Source organism: Triturus cristatus, chromosome 8 (assembly GCF_964204655.1).
Source record: "Triturus cristatus chromosome 8, aTriCri1.1, whole genome shotgun sequence".
NCBI lineage: Eukaryota > Metazoa > Chordata > Amphibia > Caudata > Salamandridae > Triturus > Triturus cristatus.
This window is the reverse complement of record NC_140591.1, coordinates 92453079-92480700: the sequence shown is the minus strand read 5'-3', so window position 1 is coordinate 92480700 and position 27622 is coordinate 92453079. Positions and strand designations below refer to the sequence as shown.

The following is a 27622-nucleotide window of genomic DNA, read 5'->3' as shown; positions in this document are numbered from 1 at the left end:
CCCGTACACAACACTCACTCACAAATACACATACATTCATACATGCGCACACGAACAAACGAACCAAACGGCGTCAAGAAAAAAGCAACACTTACCTGCTGCAGGCCTCCGGGAGCTGCCAAGAGGGTTGCCACTGCTACCTTGGTCAGCCAATGAGGGGAGGCAGCAGTCGCTCACTCGTTACAGAGCAGGATGGGGACAGAGTCGGTGACAGACACTCGGCCGTTGGCGCTTCGGGGTTTAAAAATGAAGCGTCCAGCTACGAGGCTTTCACTGAAGCTCTCCCTCAACAGGAGGGGAGGGCCTCAAGGACCTTTTGCTGAGCCGAGGAGGTCAGGCCCACCAGAGCTGTGACATCCTCAGCCCAGCAAACCTCAGCTTAGGCAGCCGGGAGCCTGCGCATTTAGCGCATCTCCAACTCCTGGCCTGAACATAAAGAGTGTCTGTCAAGCTGACCTTTCTTCAGCCTGACATACACTCCTTATGTCCAAAAGGGCGGGGGCGTGGCCTCACCGCCTTTAAGGACGGGCGGCTGCTGAAGTCAGGCCGTTGGCAACGAGGACCACGCAACCATAGAGCACTCAGACCCTCATCTCAGTCTCTCTTCTCTATACACACGGTGGCAGGCCCTGGACATGGACGTGATTTGCATACGAGGGCTCGGTCTCTGATAAAAAAAAAGAAAAGAAAACTTGCAGCCAGAGCTCCCTGGGAAAAAAAATTGCCATGCCAATGCTTCTGCGGGTGAGCATGAGTTGAAGAGTTGTAGTCCGGCAGCCCCTGCCACATGGCGGAGCGGCCCGATAGAGTGCCTTAGAGCCCAGTGCAAAGCAAGGCCAGGCTCTTGGTGAAAACACCAGGCTGCTGGTTTGCTAGCTCCCCAGCTGGCACCTATAGGGAGGTCGGAGCCTGCGTGTCATTTATTTATTTATTTATAGTTTTATAGAGCGCGAACCAGACCCGTGAGGGTATCAGAGCGCTTTACAGGATTGAGGGGGAGGAAAACAACGCATAAGGATGGGAGGGATCAGATTGGGAGAGATAGGGATACAATATACAGGAGGAGCACGCAGTCTAAGGTCCAAGCTACATGTGGGAGAAAATTGAAGCATGCAGATAAAAAAACCATACAAGAAGGTTTCCATATCCACGAGGTGCACCCCGTCTGAGGTCGAAGCTACATGTGGGATAACAAATTAGAGCGGGTAGTTACATGTACAAGAAGGCGCGCAGTCTCAGCTCTTGGGGGGGATGCCCAGGAGTCCAGAAAAATGTGTCATCCGTGGAGGCCGTGGATAATGCCGAGGTGGAGGGTGGAACAAGTCTATGAGGTGATTGTAAAGTATTCCTTAGATGAGCTATTTTCCTGTTAAAGAAAGTTTTGGTCTCCTTCTTAAAGTGTGCCAGTGACGGAAGTCTTCTGATGGAGGGTGGGAGAGAGTGCCAGATTCTTGGAGCGGCCCCAGAGAAGGCTCGATTGCAGGTTATTTTCTTCCCGAAGCGTGCTTTTTGGCAGATCGGGAGTTTCTGGCCTGTCCGGATATCACGAGTTTTTGTGCAAGATATGTAGGTGAATTCGCGTACAGAGCTTTGTGAGTTATGCAAGCCACTTCAAATTGTATTCTGGCCTTCTGGGGAAGCCAGTTCAGAGCTTTGAGGTGGGGAGAGATGTGGTCAAATTGTTTTCAACCCGTTACGAGTCTGGCGGCGGTGTTGAGGCAGGCTTTCAACGGGGCCAGAGAGTTCTTGGGTAGCCCTGCAAGAGTAGAGCATCCATATTCAAGTCTGGAAATGACTAGGGCCTGGGTTGCCATTTTAAGGCCGGACACATCGAGGAAGGGTTTTAGGTTTCTTAGGTAGCTCGGGTGGAATCTAGCCGTTTTGGCCATCGCGTTTATACGGCCATGCATATGCAAGCTGCCGTCAAGGGTTATTCCCAGGGATTTCGCCGACTCAATAATGGTAGGAGGGCAGTTGAGTGCAGTGATGGTCTTGATCCATTCCTGGATGTCTGGGTTTGGTTTGGGTGGGGGGGGGGGGTCAGAAGGAATTCCGTTTTGTTTGCGTTGAGTTTAAGCTGGTTGCTGGTGAGCCAGTGGACTGGCCGCTTCAGTGCCTCGTTTAGGGAGAAAATGTCCTCGGGGAAAGAGATTTTTATGTAGACCTGTGTACGGTGGGCGTACATAAGGTAGGAGATGTTGGCGGCAGAAGTGTGAAATAAGCAAGCGCACGGCTGGTGAAAGCCAGGGCTGTGCTTGGCTATCTGTAGCAAGCTTGCCAAGGGAGGGCAGTTGTTGAAGGGAAGTGTGCAAGTGTGCGCAGCGCAGAAGGTTCCAGAGTGGCGGGTGGTGTGAGCACAAGAGGCCTGAACAGGCAGCCTCCCATGCCTACGGCCATACCACCCTGAATGCGCCCGATCTCGTCCGATCTCGGAAGCTAAGCAGGGTCGGGCCTGGTTAGTACTTGGATGGGAGACCGCCTGGGAATACCAGGTGCTGTAGGCATTTTGCCACTCGCTGCTGCGCGTCCCCTGCACAATCACACCTAATCTTCCTGGCTCATAGCATTTTCTAACAAATATACATATATTCTGCTCTCCTCCTCTCCCTCCTCCTCTTTGTTTTTTTTTTTTATTTATTTATAAAGAAACCGGCAACGAGTTTACAATATGCGTGGCCCTTAACTTTAAACTCGAAAACTGAAAGAAAATGAAGAAAAACTTTGCCCTAAGACAGGACAGAGGACCCCTAGCTAAGGCTGGGGAGCTGCTGCAAGCTGCCGCTGCTGATGGGCTGCGCCGGCCCCGGTTCCGGGGGCCCCCCTCCCTCGGCTGGGCTGTCCGAGGCAGCCCGGGAGCAGGGGCCCGCTGAGGCGGAGAGCCAGGCCCGTGACATTAAGGGCCATGGACCCAGGCAGTACTCGGACCCTCGCCTCACTCTCTTTTCTATACGGACAGAGGGGGCGGGGCACGGACATTATTTGCATATGAGGGGCCAGTTCTTGGTGTTTTTTCTTTTTTTACAAAAAGACAGGAGACTTGCGGCAGCCAGAGATTGAGGGTAAAGAAGTTGCCTCCCCAGAGTTCGGGTGAGCATCAGCTGCTGAGCGGGAGTCCCTGCAGCCCCCGGCACATAGAGAAGTGTCCCGAGCAGAGTGCCTTGGAGGCCAGGGCGAAGCAAGTGCCTGGAGGCCAGTGCGAAGCAAGGCTAGGCGGCGCTTGTTAAAAAGGTCCGGCTGCTGGTCTGCTGCTAATGCCGGCCCCTAAAGAAGGGTGGTCGCAGCCAGCCTGTGCGAAAGTGTAAAGTAAGCAAGTGCAAGAGAGGGCTGTGCTTGGCAGTGTGCAGGAAGTTTGATATGGAGGGCAGGTGTTAAAGGGAAATGTGCAAAGGTACTCGAGGGACGCCTGGTGATGACACGCGGGCTGCCGCAGCACAAGAGGCCTGAACAGGCACGCTCTCGTGCCTACGGCCATACCACCCTGAATGCGCCCGATCTCGTCCGATCTCGGAAGCTAAGCAGGGTCGGGCCTGGTTAGTACTTGGATGGGAGACCGCCTGGGAATACCAGGTGCTGTAGGCATTTTGCCTCTCTGACCAATGGCACTTCCGTTTTTTGGGGGGCGGGATCTATTCTACTCTTTTATTTTTTGTTTCTTAAAAAAAAAAAAAAACGCCATCAGGTTCGCAACACTCAGGGCCCATAACTTTCCGCTCGGATATTGAACATTCGGCTGCGCTTTACACTGGGTCCAGAAAGAAAAAAAGCTGTGCCATAAGACAGAACACGGGACCGACTCCAACACCCCCCCCCCCCCCCCCACCCCCACCCCAACCCCGCAAGATGTGGTTTTCTTCTCTCGGCGGCGCAGAGCTGCTGCACGGGCCAGCATCGGTTCCAGGTCCCCATCTATTGGCTTTCCCCAGCAGCCCGAAAGCAGGGGGGGTGAGCCGGAGAGCCAGGCAGCGAGGGCCGCCGAGTACAACCGAGAGGGGTGCGGGGCGCACACACACGCACACACATACGCACTCACTTACACCCATGCATTCACAAGCAGACACTCGCACACACCCCGTACACAACACTCACTCACAAATACACATACATTCATACATGCGCACACGAACAAACGAACCAAACGGCGTCAAGAAAAAAGCAACACTTACCTGCTGCAGGCCTCCGGGAGCTGCCAAGAGGGTTGCCACTGCTACCTTGGTCAGCCAATGAGGGGAGGCAGCAGTCGCTCACTCGTTACAGAGCAGGATGGGGACAGAGTCGGTGACAGACACTCGGCCGTTGGCACTTCGGGGTTTAAAAATGAAGCGTCCAGCTACGAGGCTTTCACTGAAGCTCTCCCTCAACAGGAGGGGAGGGCCTCAAGGACCTTTTGCTGAGCCGAGGAGGTCAGGCCCACCAGAGCTGTGACATCCTCAGCCCAGCAAACCTCAGCTTAGGCAGCCGGGAGCCTGCGCATTTAGCGCATCTCCAACTCCTGGCCTGAACATAAAGAGTGTCTGTCAAGCTGACCTTTCTTCAGCCTGACATACACTCCTTATGTCCAAAAGGGCGGGGGCGTGGCCTCACCGCCTTTAAGGACGGGCGGCTGCTGAAGTCAGGCCGTTGGCAACGAGGACCACGCAACCATAGAGCACTCAGACCCTCATCTCAGTCTCTCTTCTCTATACACACGGTGGCAGGCCCTGGACATGGACGTGATTTGCATACGAGGGCTCGGTCTCTGATAAAAAAAAGAAAAGAAAACTTGCAGCCAGAGCTCCCTGGGAAAAAAAATTGCCATGCCAATGCTTCTGCGGGTGAGCATGAGTTGAAGAGTTGTAGTCCGGCAGCCCCTGCCACATGGCGGAGCGGCCCGATAGAGTGCCTTAGAGCCCAGTGCAAAGCAAGGCCAGGCTCTTGGTGAAAACACCAGGCTGCTGGTTTGCTAGCTCCCCAGCTGGCACCTATAGGGAGGTCGGAGCCTGCGTGTCATTTATTTATTTATTTATAGTTTTATAGAGCGCGAACCAGACCCGTGAGGGTATCAGAGCGCTTTACAGGATTGAGGGGGAGGAAAACAACGCATAAGGATGGGAGGGATCAGATTGGGAGAGATAGGGATACAATATACAGGAGGAGCACGCAGTCTGAGGTCCAAGCTACATGTGGGAGAAAATTGAAGCATGCAGATAAAAAAACCATACAAGAAGGTTTCCATATCCACGAGGTGCACCCCGTCTGAGGTCGAAGCTACATGTGGGATAACAAATTAGAGCGGGTAGTTACATGTACAAGAAGGCGCGCAGTCTCAGCTCTTGGGGGGGATGCCCAGGAGTCCAGAAAAATGTGTCATCCGTGGAGGCCGTGGATAATGCCGAGTTGGAGGGTGGAACAAGCCTATGAGGTGATTGTAAAGTATTCATTAGATGAGCTATTTTCCCATTAAAGAAAGTTTTGGTCTCCTTCTTAAAGTGTGCCAGTGACGGAAGTCTTCTGATGGAGGGTGGGAGAGAGTTCCAGATTCTTGGAGCGGCCCCAGAGAAGGCTCGATTGTAGGTTTTTTTCTTCCCGAAGCGTGCTTTTTGGCATATCGGGAGTTTCTGGCCTGTCCGGATATCACGAGTTTTTGTGCAAGAAATGTAGGTGAATTCGCGTACAGAGCTTTGTGAGTTATGCAAGCCGCTTTAAATTGTATTCTGGCCTTCAGGGGAAGCCAGTTCAGAGCTTTGAGGCAGGGGGAGAAATGTGGTCAAATGTTGTTTCAACCCGTTGCGAGTCTGGCGGCGGTGTTGAGGCAGGCTTTCAATGGGGCCAGACAGTTCTTGGGTAGCCCTGCAAGAGTAGAGCATCCATATTCAAGTTTAGAAATGACTAGGGCCTGGGTTGCCATTTCAAGGCCGGACACATCGAGGAAGGGTTTTAGGTTTCTTGGGTAGCTCAGGTGGAATCTAGCCGTTCTGGCCAGCGCGTTTATATGGCCATGCATATGCAAGCTGCCGTCAAGGGTTATTCCCAGGGATTTCGCCGACTCAATAATGGTAGGAGGGCAGTTTAGTGCAGTGATGGTCTTGATCCATTCCTGGAAGTCTGGATTTGGTTTGGGTGGGGAGATCAGAGGGAATTCCGTTTTGTTTGCGTGGAGTTTAAGCTGGTTGCTGGTGAGCCAGTGGACTGCCAGCTTCAGTGCCTCGTTTAGGGAGAAAATGTCCTCAGGGAAAGAGATTTTTATGTAGACCTGTGAACGGTGGGCGTACATAAGGTAGGAGATGTTGGCGGCAGAAGTGTGAAATAAGCAAGTGCACGGCTGGTGAAAGCCAGGGCTGTGCTTGGCTATCTGTAGCAAGCTTGCCAAGGGAGGGCAGTTGTTGAAGGGAAGTGTGCAAGTGTGCGCAGCGCAGAAGGTTCCAGAGTGGCGGGTGGTGTCAGCACAAGAGGCCTGAACAGGCAGCCTCCCATGCCTACGGCCATACCACCCTGAATGCGCCCGATCTCGTCCGATCTCGGAAGCTAAGCAGGGTCGGGCCTGGTTAGTACTTGGATGGGAGACCGCCTGGGAATACCAGGTGCTGTAGGCATTTTGCCACTCGCTGCTGCGCGTCCCCTGCACAATCACACCTAATCTTCCTGGCTCATAGCATTTTCTAACAAATATACATATATTCTGCTCTCCTCCTCTCCCTCCTCCTCTGTTTTTTTTATTTCTTTATTTATTTATTTATAAAGAAGCCGGCAACGAGTTTACAATATGCGTGGCCCTTAACTTTAAACTCGAAAACTGAAAGAAAATGAAGAAAAACTTTGCCCTAAGACAGGACAGAGGACCCCTAGCTAAGGCTGGGGAGCTGCTGCAAGCTGCCGCTGCTGATGGGCTGCGCCGGCCCCGGTTCCGGGCCCCCTCTCCCTCGGCTGGGCTGTCCGAGGCAGCCCGGGAGCAGGGGGCCGCTGAGGCGGAGAGCCAGGCCGGTGACATTAAGGGCCATGGACCCAGGCAGTTCTCGGACCCTCGCCTCACTCTCTTTTCTATACGGACAGAGGGGGCGGGGCGGGGCACGGACATTATTTGCATATGAGGGGCCAGTTCTTGAGGTTTCTTTTTTTTTTTTTTTACAAAAAGACAGGAGACTTGCAGCAGCCAGAGATTGGGGGTAAAGAAGTTGCCTCCCCAGATATCGGGTGAGCATCAGCTGCTGAGCGAGAGTCCCTGCAGCCCCCCGGCACATAGAGAAGTGTCCCGAGCAGAGTGCCTTGGAGGCCGGGGCGAAGCAAGTGCCTGGAGGCCAGTGCGAAGCAAGGCTAGGCGGCGCTTGTTAAAAAGGTCAGGCTGCTGGTCTGCTGCTAATGCCGGCCCCTAAAGAAGGGTGGTCGCAGCCAGCCTGTGCGAAAGTGTAAAGTAAGCAAGTGCAAGAGAGGGCTGTGCTTGGCAGTGTGCAGGAAGTTTGATATGGAGGGCAGGTGTTAAAGGGAAATGTGCAAAGGTACTCGAGGGACGCCTGGTGATGACAAGCGGGCTGCCGCAGCACAAGAGGCCTGAACAGGCACGCTCACGTGCCTACGGCCATACCACCCTGAATGCGCCCGATCTCGTCCGATCTCGGAAGCTAAGCAGGGTCGGGCCTGGTTAGTACTTGGATGGGAGACCGCCTGGGAATACCAGGTGCTGTAGGCATTTTGCCTCTCTGACCAATGGCACTTCCGTTTTTTTGGGGGCGGGATCTATTCTACTCTTTTATTTTTTGTTTCTTAAAAAAAAAAAAAAACGCCATCAGGTTCGCAACACTCAGGGCCCATAACTTTCCGCTCGGATATTGAACATTCGGCTGCGCTTTACACTGGGTCCAGAAAGAAAAAAAGCTGTGCCATAAGACAGAACACGGGACCGACTCCAACACCCCCCCCCCCCCCCCCCCCACCCCCACCCCAACCCCGCAAGATGTGGTTTTCTTCTCTCGGCGGCGCAGAGCTGCTGCACGGGCCAGCATCGGTTCCAGGTCCCCATCTATTGGCTTTCCCCAGCAGCCCGAAAGCAGGGGGGGTGAGCCGGAGAGCCAGGCAGCGAGGGCCGCCGAGTACAACCGAGAGGGGTGCGGGGCGCACACACACGCACACACATACGCACTCACTTACACCCATGCATTCACAAGCAGACACTCGCACACACCCCGTACACAACACTCACTCACAAATACACATACATTCATACATGCGCACACGAACAAACGAACCAAACGGCGTCAAGAAAAAAGCAACACTTACCTGCTGCAGGCCTCCGGGAGCTGCCAAGAGGGTTGCCACTGCTACCTTGGTCAGCCAATGAGGGGAGGCAGCAGTCGCTCACTCGTTACAGAGCAGGATGGGGACAGAGTCGGTGACAGACACTCGGCCGTTGGCGCTTCGGGGTTTAAAAATGAAGCGTCCAGCTACGAGGCTTTCACTGAAGCTCTCCCTCAACAGGAGGGGAGGGCCTCAAGGACCTTTTGCTGAGCCGAGGAGGTCAGGCCCACCAGAGCTGTGACATCCTCAGCCCAGCAAACCTCAGCTTAGGCAGCCGGGAGCCTGCGCATTTAGCGCATCTCCAACTCCTGGCCTGAACATAAAGAGTGTCTGTCAAGCTGACCTTTCTTCAGCCTGACATACACTCCTTATGTCCAAAAGGGCGGGGGCGTGGCCTCACCGCCTTTAAGGACGGGCGGCTGCTGAAGTCAGGCCGTTGGCAACGAGGACCACGCAACCATAGAGCACTCAGACCCTCATCTCAGTCTCTCTTCTCTATACACACGGTGGCAGGCCCTGGACATGGACGTGATTTGCATACGAGGGCTCGGTCTCTGATAAAAAAAAAGAAAAGAAAACTTGCAGCCAGAGCTCCCTGGGAAAAAAAATTGCCATGCCAATGCTTCTGCGGGTGAGCATGAGTTGAAGAGTTGTAGTCCGGCAGCCCCTGCCACATGGCGGAGCGGCCCGATAGAGTGCCTTAGAGCCCAGTGCAAAGCAAGGCCAGGCTCTTGGTGAAAACACCAGGCTGCTGGTTTGCTAGCTCCCCAGCTGGCACCTATAGGGAGGTCGGAGCCTGCGTGTCATTTATTTATTTATTTATAGTTTTATAGAGCGCGAACCAGACCCGTGAGGGTATCAGAGCGCTTTACAGGATTGAGGGGGAGGAAAACAACGCATAAGGATGGGAGGGATCAGATTGGGAGAGATAGGGATACAATATACAGGAGGAGCACGCAGTCTAAGGTCCAAGCTACATGTGGGAGAAAATTGAAGCATGCAGATAAAAAAACCATACAAGAAGGTTTCCATATCCACGAGGTGCACCCCGTCTGAGGTCGAAGCTACATGTGGGATAACAAATTAGAGCGGGTAGTTACATGTACAAGAAGGCGCGCAGTCTCAGCTCTTGGGGGGGATGCCCAGGAGTCCAGAAAAATGTGTCATCCGTGGAGGCCGTGGATAATGCCGAGGTGGAGGGTGGAACAAGTCTATGAGGTGATTGTAAAGTATTCCTTAGATGAGCTATTTTCCTGTTAAAGAAAGTTTTGGTCTCCTTCTTAAAGTGTGCCAGTGACGGAAGTCTTCTGATGGAGGGTGGGAGAGAGTGCCAGATTCTTGGAGCGGCCCCAGAGAAGGCTCGATTGCAGGTTATTTTCTTCCCGAAGCGTGCTTTTTGGCAGATCGGGAGTTTCTGGCCTGTCCGGATATCACGAGTTTTTGTGCAAGATATGTAGGTGAATTCGCGTACAGAGCTTTGTGAGTTATGCAAGCCACTTCAAATTGTATTCTGGCCTTCTGGGGAAGCCAGTTCAGAGCTTTGAGGTGGGGAGAGATGTGGTCAAATTGTTTTCAACCCGTTACGAGTCTGGCGGCGGTGTTGAGGCAGGCTTTCAACGGGGCCAGAGAGTTCTTGGGTAGCCCTGCAAGAGTAGAGCATCCATATTCAAGTCTGGAAATGACTAGGGCCTGGGTTGCCATTTTAAGGCCGGACACATCGAGGAAGGGTTTTAGGTTTCTTAGGTAGCTCGGGTGGAATCTAGCCGTTTTGGCCATCGCGTTTATACGGCCATGCATATGCAAGCTGCCGTCAAGGGTTATTCCCAGGGATTTCGCCGACTCAATAATGGTAGGAGGGCAGTTGAGTGCAGTGATGGTCTTGATCCATTCCTGGATGTCTGGGTTTGGTTTGGGTGGGGGGGGGGGGTCAGAAGGAATTCCGTTTTGTTTGCGTTGAGTTTAAGCTGGTTGCTGGTGAGCCAGTGGACTGGCCGCTTCAGTGCCTCGTTTAGGGAGAAAATGTCCTCGGGGAAAGAGATTTTTATGTAGACCTGTGTACGGTGGGCGTACATAAGGTAGGAGATGTTGGCGGCAGAAGTGTGAAATAAGCAAGCGCACGGCTGGTGAAAGCCAGGGCTGTGCTTGGCTATCTGTAGCAAGCTTGCCAAGGGAGGGCAGTTGTTGAAGGGAAGTGTGCAAGTGTGCGCAGCGCAGAAGGTTCCAGAGTGGCGGGTGGTGTGAGCACAAGAGGCCTGAACAGGCAGCCTCCCATGCCTACGGCCATACCACCCTGAATGCGCCCGATCTCGTCCGATCTCGGAAGCTAAGCAGGGTCGGGCCTGGTTAGTACTTGGATGGGAGACCGCCTGGGAATACCAGGTGCTGTAGGCATTTTGCCACTCGCTGCTGCGCGTCCCCTGCACAATCACACCTAATCTTCCTGGCTCATAGCATTTTCTAACAAATATACATATATTCTGCTCTCCTCCTCTCCCTCCTCCTCTTTGTTTTTTTTTTTTATTTATTTATAAAGAAACCGGCAACGAGTTTACAATATGCGTGGCCCTTAACTTTAAACTCGAAAACTGAAAGAAAATGAAGAAAAACTTTGCCCTAAGACAGGACAGAGGACCCCTAGCTAAGGCTGGGGAGCTGCTGCAAGCTGCCGCTGCTGATGGGCTGCGCCGGCCCCGGTTCCGGGGGCCCCCCTCCCTCGGCTGGGCTGTCCGAGGCAGCCCGGGAGCAGGGGCCCGCTGAGGCGGAGAGCCAGGCCCGTGACATTAAGGGCCATGGACCCAGGCAGTACTCGGACCCTCGCCTCACTCTCTTTTCTATACGGACAGAGGGGGCGGGGCACGGACATTATTTGCATATGAGGGGCCAGTTCTTGGTGTTTTTTCTTTTTTTACAAAAAGACAGGAGACTTGCGGCAGCCAGAGATTGAGGGTAAAGAAGTTGCCTCCCCAGAGTTCGGGTGAGCATCAGCTGCTGAGCGGGAGTCCCTGCAGCCCCCGGCACATAGAGAAGTGTCCCGAGCAGAGTGCCTTGGAGGCCAGGGCGAAGCAAGTGCCTGGAGGCCAGTGCGAAGCAAGGCTAGGCGGCGCTTGTTAAAAAGGTCCGGCTGCTGGTCTGCTGCTAATGCCGGCCCCTAAAGAAGGGTGGTCGCAGCCAGCCTGTGCGAAAGTGTAAAGTAAGCAAGTGCAAGAGAGGGCTGTGCTTGGCAGTGTGCAGGAAGTTTGATATGGAGGGCAGGTGTTAAAGGGAAATGTGCAAAGGTACTCGAGGGACGCCTGGTGATGACACGCGGGCTGCCGCAGCACAAGAGGCCTGAACAGGCACGCTCTCGTGCCTACGGCCATACCACCCTGAATGCGCCCGATCTCGTCCGATCTCGGAAGCTAAGCAGGGTCGGGCCTGGTTAGTACTTGGATGGGAGACCGCCTGGGAATACCAGGTGCTGTAGGCATTTTGCCTCTCTGACCAATGGCACTTCCGTTTTTTGGGGGGCGGGATCTATTCTACTCTTTTATTTTTTGTTTCTTAAAAAAAAAAAAAAACGCCATCAGGTTCGCAACACTCAGGGCCCATAACTTTCCGCTCGGATATTGAACATTCGGCTGCGCTTTACACTGGGTCCAGAAAGAAAAAAAGCTGTGCCATAAGACAGAACACGGGACCGACTCCAACACCCCCCCCCCCCCCCCCACCCCCACCCCAACCCCGCAAGATGTGGTTTTCTTCTCTCGGCGGCGCAGAGCTGCTGCACGGGCCAGCATCGGTTCCAGGTCCCCATCTATTGGCTTTCCCCAGCAGCCCGAAAGCAGGGGGGGTGAGCCGGAGAGCCAGGCAGCGAGGGCCGCCGAGTACAACCGAGAGGGGTGCGGGGCGCACACACACGCACACACATACGCACTCACTTACACCCATGCATTCACAAGCAGACACTCGCACACACCCCGTACACAACACTCACTCACAAATACACATACATTCATACATGCGCACACGAACAAACGAACCAAACGGCGTCAAGAAAAAAGCAACACTTACCTGCTGCAGGCCTCCGGGAGCTGCCAAGAGGGTTGCCACTGCTACCTTGGTCAGCCAATGAGGGGAGGCAGCAGTCGCTCACTCGTTACAGAGCAGGATGGGGACAGAGTCGGTGACAGACACTCGGCCGTTGGCACTTCGGGGTTTAAAAATGAAGCGTCCAGCTACGAGGCTTTCACTGAAGCTCTCCCTCAACAGGAGGGGAGGGCCTCAAGGACCTTTTGCTGAGCCGAGGAGGTCAGGCCCACCAGAGCTGTGACATCCTCAGCCCAGCAAACCTCAGCTTAGGCAGCCGGGAGCCTGCGCATTTAGCGCATCTCCAACTCCTGGCCTGAACATAAAGAGTGTCTGTCAAGCTGACCTTTCTTCAGCCTGACATACACTCCTTATGTCCAAAAGGGCGGGGGCGTGGCCTCACCGCCTTTAAGGACGGGCGGCTGCTGAAGTCAGGCCGTTGGCAACGAGGACCACGCAACCATAGAGCACTCAGACCCTCATCTCAGTCTCTCTTCTCTATACACACGGTGGCAGGCCCTGGACATGGACGTGATTTGCATACGAGGGCTCGGTCTCTGATAAAAAAAAGAAAAGAAAACTTGCAGCCAGAGCTCCCTGGGAAAAAAAATTGCCATGCCAATGCTTCTGCGGGTGAGCATGAGTTGAAGAGTTGTAGTCCGGCAGCCCCTGCCACATGGCGGAGCGGCCCGATAGAGTGCCTTAGAGCCCAGTGCAAAGCAAGGCCAGGCTCTTGGTGAAAACACCAGGCTGCTGGTTTGCTAGCTCCCCAGCTGGCACCTATAGGGAGGTCGGAGCCTGCGTGTCATTTATTTATTTATTTATAGTTTTATAGAGCGCGAACCAGACCCGTGAGGGTATCAGAGCGCTTTACAGGATTGAGGGGGAGGAAAACAACGCATAAGGATGGGAGGGATCAGATTGGGAGAGATAGGGATACAATATACAGGAGGAGCACGCAGTCTGAGGTCCAAGCTACATGTGGGAGAAAATTGAAGCATGCAGATAAAAAAACCATACAAGAAGGTTTCCATATCCACGAGGTGCACCCCGTCTGAGGTCGAAGCTACATGTGGGATAACAAATTAGAGCGGGTAGTTACATGTACAAGAAGGCGCGCAGTCTCAGCTCTTGGGGGGGATGCCCAGGAGTCCAGAAAAATGTGTCATCCGTGGAGGCCGTGGATAATGCCGAGTTGGAGGGTGGAACAAGCCTATGAGGTGATTGTAAAGTATTCATTAGATGAGCTATTTTCCCATTAAAGAAAGTTTTGGTCTCCTTCTTAAAGTGTGCCAGTGACGGAAGTCTTCTGATGGAGGGTGGGAGAGAGTTCCAGATTCTTGGAGCGGCCCCAGAGAAGGCTCGATTGTAGGTTTTTTTCTTCCCGAAGCGTGCTTTTTGGCATATCGGGAGTTTCTGGCCTGTCCGGATATCACGAGTTTTTGTGCAAGAAATGTAGGTGAATTCGCGTACAGAGCTTTGTGAGTTATGCAAGCCGCTTTAAATTGTATTCTGGCCTTCAGGGGAAGCCAGTTCAGAGCTTTGAGGCAGGGGGAGAAATGTGGTCAAATGTTGTTTCAACCCGTTGCGAGTCTGGCGGCGGTGTTGAGGCAGGCTTTCAATGGGGCCAGACAGTTCTTGGGTAGCCCTGCAAGAGTAGAGCATCCATATTCAAGTTTAGAAATGACTAGGGCCTGGGTTGCCATTTCAAGGCCGGACACATCGAGGAAGGGTTTTAGGTTTCTTGGGTAGCTCAGGTGGAATCTAGCCGTTCTGGCCAGCGCGTTTATATGGCCATGCATATGCAAGCTGCCGTCAAGGGTTATTCCCAGGGATTTCGCCGACTCAATAATGGTAGGAGGGCAGTTTAGTGCAGTGATGGTCTTGATCCATTCCTGGAAGTCTGGATTTGGTTTGGGTGGGGAGATCAGAGGGAATTCCGTTTTGTTTGCGTGGAGTTTAAGCTGGTTGCTGGTGAGCCAGTGGACTGCCAGCTTCAGTGCCTCGTTTAGGGAGAAAATGTCCTCAGGGAAAGAGATTTTTATGTAGACCTGTGAACGGTGGGCGTACATAAGGTAGGAGATGTTGGCGGCAGAAGTGTGAAATAAGCAAGTGCACGGCTGGTGAAAGCCAGGGCTGTGCTTGGCTATCTGTAGCAAGCTTGCCAAGGGAGGGCAGTTGTTGAAGGGAAGTGTGCAAGTGTGCGCAGCGCAGAAGGTTCCAGAGTGGCGGGTGGTGTCAGCACAAGAGGCCTGAACAGGCAGCCTCCCATGCCTACGGCCATACCACCCTGAATGCGCCCGATCTCGTCCGATCTCGGAAGCTAAGCAGGGTCGGGCCTGGTTAGTACTTGGATGGGAGACCGCCTGGGAATACCAGGTGCTGTAGGCATTTTGCCACTCGCTGCTGCGCGTCCCCTGCACAATCACACCTAATCTTCCTGGCTCATAGCATTTTCTAACAAATATACATATATTCTGCTCTCCTCCTCTCCCTCCTCCTCTGTTTTTTTTATTTCTTTATTTATTTATTTATAAAGAAGCCGGCAACGAGTTTACAATATGCGTGGCCCTTAACTTTAAACTCGAAAACTGAAAGAAAATGAAGAAAAACTTTGCCCTAAGACAGGACAGAGGACCCCTAGCTAAGGCTGGGGAGCTGCTGCAAGCTGCCGCTGCTGATGGGCTGCGCCGGCCCCGGTTCCGGGCCCCCTCTCCCTCGGCTGGGCTGTCCGAGGCAGCCCGGGAGCAGGGGGCCGCTGAGGCGGAGAGCCAGGCCGGTGACATTAAGGGCCATGGACCCAGGCAGTTCTCGGACCCTCGCCTCACTCTCTTTTCTATACGGACAGAGGGGGCGGGGCGGGGCACGGACATTATTTGCATATGAGGGGCCAGTTCTTGAGGTTTCTTTTTTTTTTTTTTTACAAAAAGACAGGAGACTTGCAGCAGCCAGAGATTGGGGGTAAAGAAGTTGCCTCCCCAGATATCGGGTGAGCATCAGCTGCTGAGCGAGAGTCCCTGCAGCCCCCCGGCACATAGAGAAGTGTCCCGAGCAGAGTGCCTTGGAGGCCGGGGCGAAGCAAGTGCCTGGAGGCCAGTGCGAAGCAAGGCTAGGCGGCGCTTGTTAAAAAGGTCAGGCTGCTGGTCTGCTGCTAATGCCGGCCCCTAAAGAAGGGTGGTCGCAGCCAGCCTGTGCGAAAGTGTAAAGTAAGCAAGTGCAAGAGAGGGCTGTGCTTGGCAGTGTGCAGGAAGTTTGATATGGAGGGCAGGTGTTAAAGGGAAATGTGCAAAGGTACTCGAGGGACGCCTGGTGATGACAAGCGGGCTGCCGCAGCACAAGAGGCCTGAACAGGCACGCTCACGTGCCTACGGCCATACCACCCTGAATGCGCCCGATCTCGTCCGATCTCGGAAGCTAAGCAGGGTCGGGCCTGGTTAGTACTTGGATGGGAGACCGCCTGGGAATACCAGGTGCTGTAGGCATTTTGCCTCTCTGACCAATGGCACTTCCGTTTTTTTGGGGGCGGGATCTATTCTACTCTTTTATTTTTTGTTTCTTAAAAAAAAAAAAAAACGCCATCAGGTTCGCAACACTCAGGGCCCATAACTTTCCGCTCGGATATTGAACATTCGGCTGCGCTTTACACTGGGTCCAGAAAGAAAAAAAGCTGTGCCATAAGACAGAACACGGGACCGACTCCAACACCCCCCCCCCCCCCCCCCCCACCCCCACCCCAACCCCGCAAGATGTGGTTTTCTTCTCTCGGCGGCGCAGAGCTGCTGCACGGGCCAGCATCGGTTCCAGGTCCCCATCTATTGGCTTTCCCCAGCAGCCCGAAAGCAGGGGGGGTGAGCCGGAGAGCCAGGCAGCGAGGGCCGCCGAGTACAACCGAGAGGGGTGCGGGGCGCACACACACGCACACACATACGCACTCACTTACACCCATGCATTCACAAGCAGACACTCGCACACACCCCGTACACAACACTCACTCACAAATACACATACATTCATACATGCGCACACGAACAAACGAACCAAACGGCGTCAAGAAAAAAGCAACACTTACCTGCTGCAGGCCTCCGGGAGCTGCCAAGAGGGTTGCCACTGCTACCTTGGTCAGCCAATGAGGGGAGGCAGCAGTCGCTCACTCGTTACAGAGCAGGATGGGGACAGAGTCGGTGACAGACACTCGGCCGTTGGCGCTTCGGGGTTTAAAAATGAAGCGTCCAGCTACGAGGCTTTCACTGAAGCTCTCCCTCAACAGGAGGGGAGGGCCTCAAGGACCTTTTGCTGAGCCGAGGAGGTCAGGCCCACCAGAGCTGTGACATCCTCAGCCCAGCAAACCTCAGCTTAGGCAGCCGGGAGCCTGCGCATTTAGCGCATCTCCAACTCCTGGCCTGAACATAAAGAGTGTCTGTCAAGCTGACCTTTCTTCAGCCTGACATACACTCCTTATGTCCAAAAGGGCGGGGGCGTGGCCTCACCGCCTTTAAGGACGGGCGGCTGCTGAAGTCAGGCCGTTGGCAACGAGGACCACGCAACCATAGAGCACTCAGACCCTCATCTCAGTCTCTCTTCTCTATACACACGGTGGCAGGCCCTGGACATGGACGTGATTTGCATACGAGGGCTCGGTCTCTGATAAAAAAAAAGAAAAGAAAACTTGCAGCCAGAGCTCCCTGGGAAAAAAAATTGCCATGCCAATGCTTCTGCGGGTGAGCATGAGTTGAAGAGTTGTAGTCCGGCAGCCCCTGCCACATGGCGGAGCGGCCCGATAGAGTGCCTTAGAGCCCAGTGCAAAGCAAGGCCAGGCTCTTGGTGAAAACACCAGGCTGCTGGTTTGCTAGCTCCCCAGCTGGCACCTATAGGGAGGTCGGAGCCTGCGTGTCATTTATTTATTTATTTATAGTTTTATAGAGCGCGAACCAGACCCGTGAGGGTATCAGAGCGCTTTACAGGATTGAGGGGGAGGAAAACAACGCATAAGGATGGGAGGGATCAGATTGGGAGAGATAGGGATACAATATACAGGAGGAGCACGCAGTCTAAGGTCCAAGCTACATGTGGGAGAAAATTGAAGCATGCAGATAAAAAAACCATACAAGAAGGTTTCCATATCCACGAGGTGCACCCCGTCTGAGGTCGAAGCTACATGTGGGATAACAAATTAGAGCGGGTAGTTACATGTACAAGAAGGCGCGCAGTCTCAGCTCTTGGGGGGGATGCCCAGGAGTCCAGAAAAATGTGTCATCCGTGGAGGCCGTGGATAATGCCGAGGTGGAGGGTGGAACAAGTCTATGAGGTGATTGTAAAGTATTCCTTAGATGAGCTATTTTCCTGTTAAAGAAAGTTTTGGTCTCCTTCTTAAAGTGTGCCAGTGACGGAAGTCTTCTGATGGAGGGTGGGAGAGAGTGCCAGATTCTTGGAGCGGCCCCAGAGAAGGCTCGATTGCAGGTTATTTTCTTCCCGAAGCGTGCTTTTTGGCAGATCGGGAGTTTCTGGCCTGTCCGGATATCACGAGTTTTTGTGCAAGATATGTAGGTGAATTCGCGTACAGAGCTTTGTGAGTTATGCAAGCCACTTCAAATTGTATTCTGGCCTTCTGGGGAAGCCAGTTCAGAGCTTTGAGGTGGGGAGAGATGTGGTCAAATTGTTTTCAACCCGTTACGAGTCTGGCGGCGGTGTTGAGGCAGGCTTTCAACGGGGCCAGAGAGTTCTTGGGTAGCCCTGCAAGAGTAGAGCATCCATATTCAAGTCTGGAAATGACTAGGGCCTGGGTTGCCATTTTAAGGCCGGACACATCGAGGAAGGGTTTTAGGTTTCTTAGGTAGCTCGGGTGGAATCTAGCCGTTTTGGCCATCGCGTTTATACGGCCATGCATATGCAAGCTGCCGTCAAGGGTTATTCCCAGGGATTTCGCCGACTCAATAATGGTAGGAGGGCAGTTGAGTGCAGTGATGGTCTTGATCCATTCCTGGATGTCTGGGTTTGGTTTGGGTGGGGGGGGGGGGTCAGAAGGAATTCCGTTTTGTTTGCGTTGAGTTTAAGCTGGTTGCTGGTGAGCCAGTGGACTGGCCGCTTCAGTGCCTCGTTTAGGGAGAAAATGTCCTCGGGGAAAGAGATTTTTATGTAGACCTGTGTACGGTGGGCGTACATAAGGTAGGAGATGTTGGCGGCAGAAGTGTGAAATAAGCAAGCGCACGGCTGGTGAAAGCCAGGGCTGTGCTTGGCTATCTGTAGCAAGCTTGCCAAGGGAGGGCAGTTGTTGAAGGGAAGTGTGCAAGTGTGCGCAGCGCAGAAGGTTCCAGAGTGGCGGGTGGTGTGAGCACAAGAGGCCTGAACAGGCAGCCTCCCATGCCTACGGCCATACCACCCTGAATGCGCCCGATCTCGTCCGATCTCGGAAGCTAAGCAGGGTCGGGCCTGGTTAGTACTTGGATGGGAGACCGCCTGGGAATACCAGGTGCTGTAGGCATTTTGCCACTCGCTGCTGCGCGTCCCCTGCACAATCACACCTAATCTTCCTGGCTCATAGCATTTTCTAACAAATATACATATATTCTGCTCTCCTCCTCTCCCTCCTCCTCTTTGTTTTTTTTTTTTATTTATTTATAAAGAAACCGGCAACGAGTTTACAATATGCGTGGCCCTTAACTTTAAACTCGAAAACTGAAAGAAAATGAAGAAAAACTTTGCCCTAAGACAGGACAGAGGACCCCTAGCTAAGGCTGGGGAGCTGCTGCAAGCTGCCGCTGCTGATGGGCTGCGCCGGCCCCGGTTCCGGGGGCCCCCCTCCCTCGGCTGGGCTGTCCGAGGCAGCCCGGGAGCAGGGGCCCGCTGAGGCGGAGAGCCAGGCCCGTGACATTAAGGGCCATGGACCCAGGCAGTACTCGGACCCTCGCCTCACTCTCTTTTCTATACGGACAGAGGGGGCGGGGCACGGACATTATTTGCATATGAGGGGCCAGTTCTTGGTGTTTTTTCTTTTTTTACAAAAAGACAGGAGACTTGCGGCAGCCAGAGATTGAGGGTAAAGAAGTTGCCTCCCCAGAGTTCGGGTGAGCATCAGCTGCTGAGCGGGAGTCCCTGCAGCCCCCGGCACATAGAGAAGTGTCCCGAGCAGAGTGCCTTGGAGGCCAGGGCGAAGCAAGTGCCTGGAGGCCAGTGCGAAGCAAGGCTAGGCGGCGCTTGTTAAAAAGGTCCGGCTGCTGGTCTGCTGCTAATGCCGGCCCCTAAAGAAGGGTGGTCGCAGCCAGCCTGTGCGAAAGTGTAAAGTAAGCAAGTGCAAGAGAGGGCTGTGCTTGGCAGTGTGCAGGAAGTTTGATATGGAGGGCAGGTGTTAAAGGGAAATGTGCAAAGGTACTCGAGGGACGCCTGGTGATGACACGCGGGCTGCCGCAGCACAAGAGGCCTGAACAGGCACGCTCTCGTGCCTACGGCCATACCACCCTGAATGCGCCCGATCTCGTCCGATCTCGGAAGCTAAGCAGGGTCGGGCCTGGTTAGTACTTGGATGGGAGACCGCCTGGGAATACCAGGTGCTGTAGGCATTTTGCCTCTCTGACCAATGGCACTTCCGTTTTTTGGGGGGCGGGATCTATTCTACTCTTTTATTTTTTGTTTCTTAAAAAAAAAAAAAAACGCCATCAGGTTCGCAACACTCAGGGCCCATAACTTTCCGCTCGGATATTGAACATTCGGCTGCGCTTTACACTGGGTCCAGAAAGAAAAAAAGCTGTGCCATAAGACAGAACACGGGACCGACTCCAACACCCCCCCCCCCCCCCCCACCCCCACCCCAACCCCGCAAGATGTGGTTTTCTTCTCTCGGCGGCGCAGAGCTGCTGCACGGGCCAGCATCGGTTCCAGGTCCCCATCTATTGGCTTTCCCCAGCAGCCCGAAAGCAGGGGGGGTGAGCCGGAGAGCCAGGCAGCGAGGGCCGCCGAGTACAACCGAGAGGGGTGCGGGGCGCACACACACGCACACACATACGCACTCACTTACACCCATGCATTCACAAGCAGACACTCGCACACACCCCGTACACAACACTCACTCACAAATACACATACATTCATACATGCGCACACGAACAAACGAACCAAACGGCGTCAAGAAAAAAGCAACACTTACCTGCTGCAGGCCTCCGGGAGCTGCCAAGAGGGTTGCCACTGCTACCTTGGTCAGCCAATGAGGGGAGGCAGCAGTCGCTCACTCGTTACAGAGCAGGATGGGGACAGAGTCGGTGACAGACACTCGGCCGTTGGCACTTCGGGGTTTAAAAATGAAGCGTCCAGCTACGAGGCTTTCACTGAAGCTCTCCCTCAACAGGAGGGGAGGGCCTCAAGGACCTTTTGCTGAGCCGAGGAGGTCAGGCCCACCAGAGCTGTGACATCCTCAGCCCAGCAAACCTCAGCTTAGGCAGCCGGGAGCCTGCGCATTTAGCGCATCTCCAACTCCTGGCCTGAACATAAAGAGTGTCTGTCAAGCTGACCTTTCTTCAGCCTGACATACACTCCTTATGTCCAAAAGGGCGGGGGCGTGGCCTCACCGCCTTTAAGGACGGGCGGCTGCTGAAGTCAGGCCGTTGGCAACGAGGACCACGCAACCATAGAGCACTCAGACCCTCATCTCAGTCTCTCTTCTCTATACACACGGTGGCAGGCCCTGGACATGGACGTGATTTGCATACGAGGGCTCGGTCTCTGATAAAAAAAAGAAAAGAAAACTTGCAGCCAGAGCTCCCTGGGAAAAAAAATTGCCATGCCAATGCTTCTGCGGGTGAGCATGAGTTGAAGAGTTGTAGTCCGGCAGCCCCTGCCACATGGCGGAGCGGCCCGATAGAGTGCCTTAGAGCCCAGTGCAAAGCAAGGCCAGGCTCTTGGTGAAAACACCAGGCTGCTGGTTTGCTAGCTCCCCAGCTGGCACCTATAGGGAGGTCGGAGCCTGCGTGTCATTTATTTATTTATTTATAGTTTTATAGAGCGCGAACCAGACCCGTGAGGGTATCAGAGCGCTTTACAGGATTGAGGGGGAGGAAAACAACGCATAAGGATGGGAGGGATCAGATTGGGAGAGATAGGGATACAATATACAGGAGGAGCACGCAGTCTGAGGTCCAAGCTACATGTGGGAGAAAATTGAAGCATGCAGATAAAAAAACCATACAAGAAGGTTTCCATATCCACGAGGTGCACCCCGTCTGAGGTCGAAGCTACATGTGGGATAACAAATTAGAGCGGGTAGTTACATGTACAAGAAGGCGCGCAGTCTCAGCTCTTGGGGGGGATGCCCAGGAGTCCAGAAAAATGTGTCATCCGTGGAGGCCGTGGATAATGCCGAGTTGGAGGGTGGAACAAGCCTATGAGGTGATTGTAAAGTATTCATTAGATGAGCTATTTTCCCATTAAAGAAAGTTTTGGTCTCCTTCTTAAAGTGTGCCAGTGACGGAAGTCTTCTGATGGAGGGTGGGAGAGAGTTCCAGATTCTTGGAGCGGCCCCAGAGAAGGCTCGATTGTAGGTTTTTTTCTTCCCGAAGCGTGCTTTTTGGCATATCGGGAGTTTCTGGCCTGTCCGGATATCACGAGTTTTTGTGCAAGAAATGTAGGTGAATTCGCGTACAGAGCTTTGTGAGTTATGCAAGCCGCTTTAAATTGTATTCTGGCCTTCAGGGGAAGCCAGTTCAGAGCTTTGAGGCAGGGGGAGAAATGTGGTCAAATGTTGTTTCAACCCGTTGCGAGTCTGGCGGCGGTGTTGAGGCAGGCTTTCAATGGGGCCAGACAGTTCTTGGGTAGCCCTGCAAGAGTAGAGCATCCATATTCAAGTTTAGAAATGACTAGGGCCTGGGTTGCCATTTCAAGGCCGGACACATCGAGGAAGGGTTTTAGGTTTCTTGGGTAGCTCAGGTGGAATCTAGCCGTTCTGGCCAGCGCGTTTATATGGCCATGCATATGCAAGCTGCCGTCAAGGGTTATTCCCAGGGATTTCGCCGACTCAATAATGGTAGGAGGGCAGTTTAGTGCAGTGATGGTCTTGATCCATTCCTGGAAGTCTGGATTTGGTTTGGGTGGGGAGATCAGAGGGAATTCCGTTTTGTTTGCGTGGAGTTTAAGCTGGTTGCTGGTGAGCCAGTGGACTGCCAGCTTCAGTGCCTCGTTTAGGGAGAAAATGTCCTCAGGGAAAGAGATTTTTATGTAGACCTGTGAACGGTGGGCGTACATAAGGTAGGAGATGTTGGCGGCAGAAGTGTGAAATAAGCAAGTGCACGGCTGGTGAAAGCCAGGGCTGTGCTTGGCTATCTGTAGCAAGCTTGCCAAGGGAGGGCAGTTGTTGAAGGGAAGTGTGCAAGTGTGCGCAGCGCAGAAGGTTCCAGAGTGGCGGGTGGTGTCAGCACAAGAGGCCTGAACAGGCAGCCTCCCATGCCTACGGCCATACCACCCTGAATGCGCCCGATCTCGTCCGATCTCGGAAGCTAAGCAGGGTCGGGCCTGGTTAGTACTTGGATGGGAGACCGCCTGGGAATACCAGGTGCTGTAGGCATTTTGCCACTCGCTGCTGCGCGTCCCCTGCACAATCACACCTAATCTTCCTGGCTCATAGCATTTTCTAACAAATATACATATATTCTGCTCTCCTCCTCTCCCTCCTCCTCTGTTTTTTTTATTTCTTTATTTATTTATTTATAAAGAAGCCGGCAACGAGTTTACAATATGCGTGGCCCTTAACTTTAAACTCGAAAACTGAAAGAAAATGAAGAAAAACTTTGCCCTAAGACAGGACAGAGGACCCCTAGCTAAGGCTGGGGAGCTGCTGCAAGCTGCCGCTGCTGATGGGCTGCGCCGGCCCCGGTTCCGGGCCCCCTCTCCCTCGGCTGGGCTGTCCGAGGCAGCCCGGGAGCAGGGGGCCGCTGAGGCGGAGAGCCAGGCCGGTGACATTAAGGGCCATGGACCCAGGCAGTTCTCGGACCCTCGCCTCACTCTCTTTTCTATACGGACAGAGGGGGCGGGGCGGGGCACGGACATTATTTGCATATGAGGGGCCAGTTCTTGAGGTTTCTTTTTTTTTTTTTTTACAAAAAGACAGGAGACTTGCAGCAGCCAGAGATTGGGGGTAAAGAAGTTGCCTCCCCAGATATCGGGTGAGCATCAGCTGCTGAGCGAGAGTCCCTGCAGCCCCCCGGCACATAGAGAAGTGTCCCGAGCAGAGTGCCTTGGAGGCCGGGGCGAAGCAAGTGCCTGGAGGCCAGTGCGAAGCAAGGCTAGGCGGCGCTTGTTAAAAAGGTCAGGCTGCTGGTCTGCTGCTAATGCCGGCCCCTAAAGAAGGGTGGTCGCAGCCAGCCTGTGCGAAAGTGTAAAGTAAGCAAGTGCAAGAGAGGGCTGTGCTTGGCAGTGTGCAGGAAGTTTGATATGGAGGGCAGGTGTTAAAGGGAAATGTGCAAAGGTACTCGAGGGACGCCTGGTGATGACAAGCGGGCTGCCGCAGCACAAGAGGCCTGAACAGGCACGCTCACGTGCCTACGGCCATACCACCCTGAATGCGCCCGATCTCGTCCGATCTCGGAAGCTAAGCAGGGTCGGGCCTGGTTAGTACTTGGATGGGAGACCGCCTGGGAATACCAGGTGCTGTAGGCATTTTGCCTCTCTGACCAATGGCACTTCCGTTTTTTTGGGGGCGGGATCTATTCTACTCTTTTATTTTTTGTTTCTTAAAAAAAAAAAAAAACGCCATCAGGTTCGCAACACTCAGGGCCCATAACTTTCCGCTCGGATATTGAACATTCGGCTGCGCTTTACACTGGGTCCAGAAAGAAAAAAAGCTGTGCCATAAGACAGAACACGGGACCGACTCCAACACCCCCCCCCCCCCCCCCCCACCCCCACCCCAACCCCGCAAGATGTGGTTTTCTTCTCTCGGCGGCGCAGAGCTGCTGCACGGGCCAGCATCGGTTCCAGGTCCCCATCTATTGGCTTTCCCCAGCAGCCCGAAAGCAGGGGGGGTGAGCCGGAGAGCCAGGCAGCGAGGGCCGCCGAGTACAACCGAGAGGGGTGCGGGGCGCACACACACGCACACACATACGCACTCACTTACACCCATGCATTCACAAGCAGACACTCGCACACACCCCGTACACAACACTCACTCACAAATACACATACATTCATACATGCGCACACGAACAAACGAACCAAACGGCGTCAAGAAAAAAGCAACACTTACCTGCTGCAGGCCTCCGGGAGCTGCCAAGAGGGTTGCCACTGCTACCTTGGTCAGCCAATGAGGGGAGGCAGCAGTCGCTCACTCGTTACAGAGCAGGATGGGGACAGAGTCGGTGACAGACACTCGGCCGTTGGCGCTTCGGGGTTTAAAAATGAAGCGTCCAGCTACGAGGCTTTCACTGAAGCTCTCCCTCAACAGGAGGGGAGGGCCTCAAGGACCTTTTGCTGAGCCGAGGAGGTCAGGCCCACCAGAGCTGTGACATCCTCAGCCCAGCAAACCTCAGCTTAGGCAGCCGGGAGCCTGCGCATTTAGCGCATCTCCAACTCCTGGCCTGAACATAAAGAGTGTCTGTCAAGCTGACCTTTCTTCAGCCTGACATACACTCCTTATGTCCAAAAGGGCGGGGGCGTGGCCTCACCGCCTTTAAGGACGGGCGGCTGCTGAAGTCAGGCCGTTGGCAACGAGGACCACGCAACCATAGAGCACTCAGACCCTCATCTCAGTCTCTCTTCTCTATACACACGGTGGCAGGCCCTGGACATGGACGTGATTTGCATACGAGGGCTCGGTCTCTGATAAAAAAAAGAAAAGAAAACTTGCAGCCAGAGCTCCCTGGGAAAAAAAATTGCCATGCCAATGCTTCTGCGGGTGAGCATGAGTTGAAGAGTTGTAGTCCGGCAGCCCCTGCCACATGGCGGAGCGGCCCGATAGAGTGCCTTAGAGCCCAGTGCAAAGCAAGGCCAGGCTCTTGGTGAAAACACCAGGCTGCTGGTTTGCTAGCTCCCCAGCTGGCACCTATAGGGAGGTCGGAGCCTGCGTGTCATTTATTTATTTATTTATAGTTTTATAGAGCGCGAACCAGACCCGTGAGGGTATCAGAGCGCTTTACAGGATTGAGGGGGAGGAAAACAACGCATAAGGATGGGAGGGATCAGATTGGGAGAGATAGGGATACAATATACAGGAGGAGCACGCAGTCTGAGGTCCAAGCTACATGTGGGAGAAAATTGAAGCATGCAGATAAAAAAACCATACAAGAAGGTTTCCATATCCACGAGGTGCACCCCGTCTGAGGTCGAAGCTACATGTGGGATAACAAATTAGAGCGGGTAGTTACATGTACAAGAAGGCGCGCAGTCTCAGCTCTTGGGGGGGATGCCCAGGAGTCCAGAAAAATGTGTCATCCGTGGAGGCCGTGGATAATGCCGAGTTGGAGGGTGGAACAAGCCTATGAGGTGATTGTAAAGTATTCATTAGATGAGCTATTTTCCCATTAAAGAAAGTTTTGGTCTCCTTCTTAAAGTGTGCCAGTGACGGAAGTCTTCTGATGGAGGGTGGGAGAGAGTTCCAGATTCTTGGAGCGGCCCCAGAGAAGGCTCGATTGTAGGTTTTTTTCTTCCCGAAGCGTGCTTTTTGGCATATCGGGAGTTTCTGGCCTGTCCGGATATCACGAGTTTTTGTGCAAGAAATGTAGGTGAATTCGCGTACAGAGCTTTGTGAGTTATGCAAGCCGCTTTAAATTGTATTCTGGCCTTCAGGGGAAGCCAGTTCAGAGCTTTGAGGCAGGGGGAGAAATGTGGTCAAATGTTGTTTCAACCCGTTGCGAGTCTGGCGGCGGTGTTGAGGCAGGCTTTCAATGGGGCCAGACAGTTCTTGGGTAGCCCTGCAAGAGTAGAGCATCCATATTCAAGTTTAGAAATGACTAGGGCCTGGGTTGCCATTTCAAGGCCGGACACATCGAGGAAGGGTTTTAGGTTTCTTGGGTAGCTCAGGTGGAATCTAGCCGTTCTGGCCAGCGCGTTTATATGGCCATGCATATGCAAGCTGCCGTCAAGGGTTATTCCCAGGGATTTCGCCGACTCAATAATGGTAGGAGGGCAGTTTAGTGCAGTGATGGTCTTGATCCATTCCTGGAAGTCTGGATTTGGTTTGGGTGGGGAGATCAGAGGGAATTCCGTTTTGTTTGCGTGGAGTTTAAGCTGGTTGCTGGTGAGCCAGTGGACTGCCAGCTTCAGTGCCTCGTTTAGGGAGAAAATGTCCTCAGGGAAAGAGATTTTTATGTAGACCTGTGAACGGTGGGCGTACATAAGGTAGGAGATGTTGGCGGCAGAAGTGTGAAATAAGCAAGTGCACGGCTGGTGAAAGCCAGGGCTGTGCTTGGCTATCTGTAGCAAGCTTGCCAAGGGAGGGCAGTTGTTGAAGGGAAGTGTGCAAGTGTGCGCAACGCAGAAGGTTCCAGAGTGGCGGGTGGTGTCAGCACAAGAGGCCTGAACAGGCAGCCTCCCATGCCTACGGCCATACCACCCTGAATGCGCCCGATCTCGTCCGATCTCGGAAGCTAAGCAGGGTCGGGCCTGGTTAGTACTTGGATGGGAGACCGCCTGGGAATACCAGGTGCTGTAGGCATTTTGCCACTCGCTGCTGCGCGTCCCCTGCACAATCACACCTAATCTTCCTGGCTCATAGCATTTTCTAACAAATATACATATATTCTGCTCTCCTCCTCTCCCTCCTCCTCTGTTTTTTTTATTTCTTTATTTATTTATTTATAAAGAAGCCGGCAACGAGTTTACAATATGCGTGGCCCTTAACTTTAAACTCGAAAACTGAAAGAAAATGAAGAAAAACTTTGCCCTAAGACAGGACAGAGGACCCCTAGCTAAGGCTGGGGAGCTGCTGCAAGCTGCCGCTGCTGATGGGCTGCGCCGGCCCCGGTTCCGGGCCCCCTCTCCCTCGGCTGGGCTGTCCGAGGCAGCCCGGGAGCAGGGGGCCGCTGAGGCGGAGAGCCAGGCCGGTGACATTAAGGGCCATGGACCCAGGCAGTTCTCGGACCCTCGCCTCACTCTCTTTTCTATACGGACAGAGGGGGCGGGGCGGGGCACGGACATTATTTGCATATGAGGGGCCAGTTCTTGAGGTTTCTTCTTTTTTTTTTTTTACAAAAAGACAGGAGACTTGCAGCAGCCAGAGATTGGGGGTAAAGAAGTTGCCTCCCCAGATATCGGGTGAGCATCAGCTGCTGAGCGAGAGTCCCTGCAGCCCCCCGGCACATAGAGAAGTGTCCCGAGCAGA

The 27622-nt window shown here is 53.7% G+C and overlaps 13 non-coding genes across 13 annotated transcripts; all 13 read left to right on the top strand.

The window, feature by feature from the left end:
• Positions 1-2385: 2385 nt before the first annotated feature.
• LOC146801511 (5S ribosomal RNA) lies at positions 2386-2504 on the top strand. Its single transcript, XR_014968215.1, has one exon. It is a non-coding gene; the product is annotated as a 5S ribosomal RNA (ribosomal RNA).
• A 956-nt stretch (positions 2505-3460) lies between these two features.
• On the top strand, positions 3461-3579 carry LOC146801510 (5S ribosomal RNA). Its single transcript, XR_014968214.1, has one exon. It is a non-coding gene; the product is annotated as a 5S ribosomal RNA (ribosomal RNA).
• Positions 3580-6450: 2871 nt separating this feature from the next.
• Positions 6451-6569, top strand: LOC146801509 (5S ribosomal RNA). The gene has a single exon (XR_014968213.1). It is a non-coding gene; the product is annotated as a 5S ribosomal RNA (ribosomal RNA).
• A 972-nt stretch (positions 6570-7541) lies between these two features.
• Positions 7542-7660, top strand: LOC146801508 (5S ribosomal RNA). The gene has a single exon (XR_014968212.1). It is a non-coding gene; the product is annotated as a 5S ribosomal RNA (ribosomal RNA).
• A 2877-nt stretch (positions 7661-10537) lies between these two features.
• LOC146801507 (5S ribosomal RNA) lies at positions 10538-10656 on the top strand. The gene has a single exon (XR_014968210.1). It is a non-coding gene; the product is annotated as a 5S ribosomal RNA (ribosomal RNA).
• Positions 10657-11612: 956 nt separating this feature from the next.
• LOC146801506 (5S ribosomal RNA) lies at positions 11613-11731 on the top strand. The gene has a single exon (XR_014968209.1). It is a non-coding gene; the product is annotated as a 5S ribosomal RNA (ribosomal RNA).
• A 2871-nt stretch (positions 11732-14602) lies between these two features.
• On the top strand, positions 14603-14721 carry LOC146801505 (5S ribosomal RNA). The gene has a single exon (XR_014968208.1). It is a non-coding gene; the product is annotated as a 5S ribosomal RNA (ribosomal RNA).
• A 972-nt stretch (positions 14722-15693) lies between these two features.
• LOC146801504 (5S ribosomal RNA) lies at positions 15694-15812 on the top strand. Its single transcript, XR_014968207.1, has one exon. It is a non-coding gene; the product is annotated as a 5S ribosomal RNA (ribosomal RNA).
• A 2877-nt stretch (positions 15813-18689) lies between these two features.
• LOC146801503 (5S ribosomal RNA) lies at positions 18690-18808 on the top strand. The gene has a single exon (XR_014968206.1). It is a non-coding gene; the product is annotated as a 5S ribosomal RNA (ribosomal RNA).
• A 956-nt stretch (positions 18809-19764) lies between these two features.
• On the top strand, positions 19765-19883 carry LOC146801502 (5S ribosomal RNA). The gene has a single exon (XR_014968204.1). It is a non-coding gene; the product is annotated as a 5S ribosomal RNA (ribosomal RNA).
• Positions 19884-22754: 2871 nt separating this feature from the next.
• Positions 22755-22873, top strand: LOC146801501 (5S ribosomal RNA). Its single transcript, XR_014968203.1, has one exon. It is a non-coding gene; the product is annotated as a 5S ribosomal RNA (ribosomal RNA).
• Positions 22874-23845: 972 nt separating this feature from the next.
• LOC146801500 (5S ribosomal RNA) lies at positions 23846-23964 on the top strand. The gene has a single exon (XR_014968202.1). It is a non-coding gene; the product is annotated as a 5S ribosomal RNA (ribosomal RNA).
• Positions 23965-26837: 2873 nt separating this feature from the next.
• On the top strand, positions 26838-26956 carry LOC146801499 (5S ribosomal RNA). The gene has a single exon (XR_014968201.1). It is a non-coding gene; the product is annotated as a 5S ribosomal RNA (ribosomal RNA).
• The last annotated feature ends 666 nt before the right edge of the window (positions 26957-27622 follow it).